This window comes from Daucus carota, chromosome 1 (assembly GCF_001625215.2).
Source record: "Daucus carota subsp. sativus chromosome 1, DH1 v3.0, whole genome shotgun sequence".
Taxonomy (NCBI): domain Eukaryota; kingdom Viridiplantae; phylum Streptophyta; class Magnoliopsida; order Apiales; family Apiaceae; genus Daucus; species Daucus carota.
The window spans coordinates 13665402-13671149 of record NC_030381.2 but is presented as its reverse complement, the minus strand read 5'-3'; positions in this window follow the sequence as shown (position 1 = coordinate 13671149).

Below are 5748 nucleotides of genomic sequence, written 5' to 3'. Positions count from 1 at the left end.
TAATAAACTACAAGTTGATTCCAATTTCAAACAACCAAAATGGAACACTACAAGTTATTTTCAACTCCAACGAGTCTGGAATGACGCTACAAGTTGTTTCCAACTTCAATCTAGTCAATAATAAAGCTACAAGTTGTTTTCAAGCTCAAACGAGTCAAGAATGAAACTACAAGTTGATTCCAATTTCAAACAACCGAAAATGAAGCTACAAGTTGTTTTCAGTTTCAAACGAGTCTGGAATGAAGCTACAAGTTGTTTCCAACTTCAATCTAGTCAATAATAAAGCTACAAGTTGTTTCAAGCTCAAACGAGTCAAGAATGAAACTACAAGTTGATTCCAATTTCAAAAACCAAAATGAAACTACAAGTAATTTTCAACTTCAAACGAGTCTGGAATGAAGCTACAAGTTGTTTCCAACTTCAATCTAGTCCTAATAAAGCTACAAGTTGATTTCAAGCTCAAACGAGTCAAGAATGAAACTACAAGTTGATTCCAATTTCAAACAACCAAAAATGAAATACAAGTTGTTTTCAACTTCAAACGAGTCTGGAATGAAGCTACAAGTTGTTTCCAACTTCAATCTAGTCAATAATAAGCTACAAGTTGTTTCAAGCTCAAACGAGTCAAGAATGAAACTACAAGTTGATTCCAATTTCAAACAACCAAAAATGAACTACAAGTTGTTTTCAACTTCAAACGAGTCTGGAATGAAGCTACAAGTTGTTTCCAACTTCAATCTAGTCAATAATAAAGCTACAAGTTGTTTCAAGCTCAAACGAGTCAAGAATGAAACTACAAGTTGATTCCAATTTCAAACAACCAAAAATGAAGCTACAAGTTGTTTTCAACTTCAAACGAGTCTGGAATGAAGCTACAAGTTGTTTCCAACTTCAATCTAGTCAATAATAAAGCTACAAGTTGTTTTCAAGCTCAAACGAGTCAAGAATGAAACTACAAGTTGATTCCAATTTCAAACAACCAAAAATGAACTACAAGTTGTTTTCAACTTCAAACGAGTCTGGAATGAAGCTACAAGTTGTTTCCAACTTCAATCTAGTCAATAATAAAGCTACAAGTTGTTTTCAAGCTCAAACGAGTCAAGAATGAAACTACAAGTTGATTCCAATTTCAAACAACCAAAAATGAAACTACAAGTTGTTTTCAACTTCAAACGAGTCTGGAATGAAGCTACAAGTTGTTTCCAACTTCAATCTAGTCAATAATAAAGCTACAAGTTGATTTCAAGCTCAAACGAGTCAAGAATGAAACTACAAGTTGATTCCAATTTCAAACAACCGAAAATGAAAGCTACAAGTTGTTTTCAGTTTCAAACGAGTCTGGAATGAAGCTACAAGTTGTTTCCAACTTCAATCTAGTCAATCATAAAGCTACAAGTTGTTTTCAAGCTCAAACGAGTCAAAATGAAACTACAAGTTATTCCAATTTAAAACAACCGAAAATGAAGCTACAAGTTTTTCAGTTTCAAACGAGTCTGGAATGAAGCTACAAGTTGTTTCCAACTTCAATCTAGTCAATAATAAAGCTACAAGTTGTTTTCAAGCTCAAACGAGTCAAGAATGAAACTACAAGTTGATTCCAATTTCAAACAACCAAAAATGAAACTACAAGTTGTTTTCAACTTCAAAACGAGTCTGGAATGAAGCTACAAGTTGTTTCCAACTTCAATCTAGTCAATAATAAAGCTACAAGTTGTTTCAAGCTCAAACGAGTCAAGAATGAAACTACAAGTTTATTCCAATTTCAAACAACCAAAAATGAACTACAAGTGTTTTCAACTTCAAACGAGTCTGGAATGAAGCTACAAGTTGTTTCCAACTTCAATCTAGTCAATAATAAAGCTACAAGTTGTTTTCAAGCTCAAACGAGTCAAGAATGAAACTACAAGTTGATTCCAATTTCAAAACAACCAAAAATGAAGCTACAAGTTGTTTCAACTTCAAACGAGTCTGGAATGAAGCTACAAGTTGTTTCCAACTTCAATCTAGTCAATAATAAAGCTACAAGTTGTTTTCAAGCTCAAACGAGTCAAGAATGAAACTACAAGTTGATTCCAATTTCAAACAACCAAATGAAGCTAACTACAAGTAATTTTCAACTTCAAACGAGTCTGGAATGAAGCTACAAGTTGTTTCCAACTTCAATCTAGTCAATAATAAAGCTACAAGTTGTTTTCAAGCTCAAACGAGTCAAGAATGAAACTACAAGTTGATTCCAATTTCAAACAACCAAAAATGAACTACAAGTTGTTTTCAACTTCAAACGAGTCTGGAATGAAGCTACAAGTTGTTTCCAACTTCAATCTAGTCAATAATAAAGCTACAAGTTGTTTTCAGCTCAAACGAGTCAAGAATGAAACTACAAGTTGATTCCAATTTCAAACAACCAAAATGAAACTACAAGTTGTTTCAACTTCAAACGAGTCTGGAATGAAGCTACAAGTTGTTTCCAACTTCAATCTAGTCAATAATAAAGCTACAAGTGTGTTTCAAGCTCAAACGAGTCAAGAATGAAACTACAAGTTGATTCCAATTTCAAACAACCAAAATGAAACTACAAGTTTTTTCAACTTCAAACGAGTCTGGAATGAAGCTACAAGTTGTTTCCAACTTCAATCTAGTCAATAATAAAGCTACAAGTTGTTTCAAGCTCAAACGAGTCAAGAATGAAACTACAAGTTGATTCCAATTTCAAACAACCGAAAATGAAGCTACAAGTTTTTTCAGTTTCAAACGAGTCTGGAATGAAGCTACAAGTTGTTTCCAACTTCAATCTAGTCAATAATAAAGCTACAAGTTGTTTCAAGCTCAAACGAGTCAAGAATGAAACTACAAGTTGATTCCAATTTCAAACAACCGAAAATGAAGCTACAAGTGTTTTCAGTTTCAAACGAGTCTGGAATGAAGCTACAAGTTGTTTCCAACTTCAATCTAGTCAATAATAAAGCTACAAGTTGTTTTCAAGCTCAAACGAGTCAAGAATGAAACTACAAGTTGATTCCAATTTCAAACAACCAAAAATGAAACTACAAGTTGTTTTCAACTTCAAACGAGTCTGGAATGAAGCTACAAGTTGTTTCCAACTTCAATCTAGTCAATAATAAAGCTACAAGTTTTTTCAAGCTCAAACGAGTCAAGAATGAAACTACAAGTTGATTCCAATTTCAAACAACCAAAAATGAACTACAAGTTGTTTTCAACTTCAAACGAGTCTGGAATGAAGCTACAAGTTGTTTCCAACTTCAATCTAGTCAATAATAAAGCTACAAGTTGATTTCAAGCTCAAACGAGTCAAGAATGAAACTACAAGTTGATTCCAATTTCAAACAACCAAAAATGAAACTACAAGTTGTTTTCAACTTCAAACGAGTCTGGAATGAAGCTACAAGTTGTTTCCAACTTCAATCTAGTCAATAATAAAGCTACAAGTTGTTTTCAAGCTCAAACGAGTCAAGAATGAAACTACAAGTTGATTCCAATTTCAAACAACCAAAAATGAAACTACAAGTTGTTTTCAACTTCAAACGAGTCTGGAATGAATGAAGCTACAAGTTGTTTCCAACTTCAATCTAGTCAATAATAAAGCTACAAGTTGTTTTCAAGCTCAAACGAGTCAAGAATGAAACTACAAGTTGATTCCAATTTCAAACAACCAAAAATGAAGCTACAAGTTGTTTTCAACTTCAAACGAGTCTGGAATGAAGCTACAAGTTGTTTCCAACTTCAATCTAGTCAATAATAAAGCTACAAGTTGATTTCAAGCTCAAACGAGTCAAGAATGAAACTACAAGTTGATTCCAATTTCAAACAACCGAAAATGAAGCTACAAGTTGTTTTCAGTTTCAAACGAGTCTGGAATGAAGCTACAAGTTGTTTCCAACTTCAATCTAGTCAATAATAAAGCTACAAGTTGTTTCAAGCTCAAACGAGTCAAGAATGAAACTACAAGTTGATTCCAATTTCAAACAACCGAAAATGAACTACAAGTAATTTTCAGTTTCAAACGAGTCTGGAATGAAGCTACAAGTTGTTTCCAACTTCAATCTAGTCAATAATAAAGCTACAAGTTGTTTTCAAGCTCAAACGAGTCAAGAATGAAACTACAAGTTGATTCCAATTTCAAACAACCAAAAATGAAACTACAAGTTGTTTTCAACTTCAAACGAGTCTGGAATGAAGCTACAAGTTGTTTCCAACTTCAATCTAGTCAATAATAAAGCTACAAGTTGTTTTCAAGCTCAAACGAGTCAAGAATGAAACTAAGTTGATTCCAATTTCAAACAACCAAAAATGAAACTACAAGTGTTTTCAACTTCAAACGAGTCTGGAATGAAGCTACAAGTTGTTTCCAACTTCAATCTAGTCAATAATAAAGCTACAAGTTGATTTCAAGCTCAAACGAGTCAAGAATGAAACTACAAGTTGATTCCAATTTCAAACAACCAAAAATGAAACTACAAGTTGTTTTCAACTTCAAACGAGTCTGGAATGAAGCTACAAGTTGTTTCCAACTTCAATCTAGTCAATAATAAAGCTACAAGTTGTTTTCAAGCTCAACGAGTCAAGAATGAAACTACAAGTTGATTCCAATTTCAAACAACCGAAAATGAAGCTACAAGTGTTTTCAGTTTCAAACGAGTCTGGAATGAAGCTACAAGTTGTTTCCAACTTCAATCTAGTCAATAATAAAGCTACAAGTTGTTTTCAAGCTCAAACGAGTCAAAGAATGAAACTACAAGTTGATTCCAATTTCAAACAACCAAAAATGAAACTACAAGTTGTTTTCAACTTCAAACGAGTCTGGAATGAAGCTACAAGTTGTTTCCAACTTCAATCTAGTCAATAATAAAGCTACAAGTTGTTTTCAAGCTCAAACGAGTCAAGAATGAAACTACAAGTTGATTCCAATTTCAAACAACCAAAAATGAAACTACAAGTTGTTTTCAACTTCAAACGAGTCTGGAATGAAGCTACAAGTTGTTTCCAACTTCAATCTAGTCAATAATAAAGCTACAAGTTGTTTCAAGCTCAAACGAGTCAAGAATGAAACTACAAGTTGATTCCAATTTCAAACAACCAAAAATGAAACTACAAGTTGTTTTCAACTTCAAACGAGTCTGGAATGAAGCTACAAGTTGTTTCCAACTTCAATCTAGTCAATAATAAAGCTACAAGTTGATTTCAAGCTCAAACGAGTCAAGAATGAAACTACAAGTTGATTCCAATTTCAAACAACCGAAAATGAAGCTACAAGTTGTTTTCAGTTTCAAACGAGTCTGGAATGAAGCTACAAGTTGTTTCCAACTTCAATCTAGTCAATAATAAAGCTACAAGTTGTTTCAAGCTCAAACGAGTCAAAATGAAACTACAAGTTATTCCAATTTAAAACAACCGAAAATGAAGCTACAAGTAATTTTCAGTTTCAAACGAGTCTGGAATGAAGCTACAAGTTGTTTCCAACTTCAATCTAGTCAATAATAAAGCTACAAGTTGTTTTCAAGCTCAAACGAGTCAAGAATGAAACTACAAGTTGATTCCAATTTCAAACAACCAAAAATGAAACTACAAGTTGTTTTCAACTTCAAACGAGTCTGGAATGAAGCTACAAGTTGTTTCCAACTTCAATCTAGTCAATAATAAAGCTACAAGTTGTTTTCAAGCTCAAACGAGTCAAGAATGAAACTACAAGTTGATTCCAATTTCAAACAACCGAAAATGAAGCTACAAGTT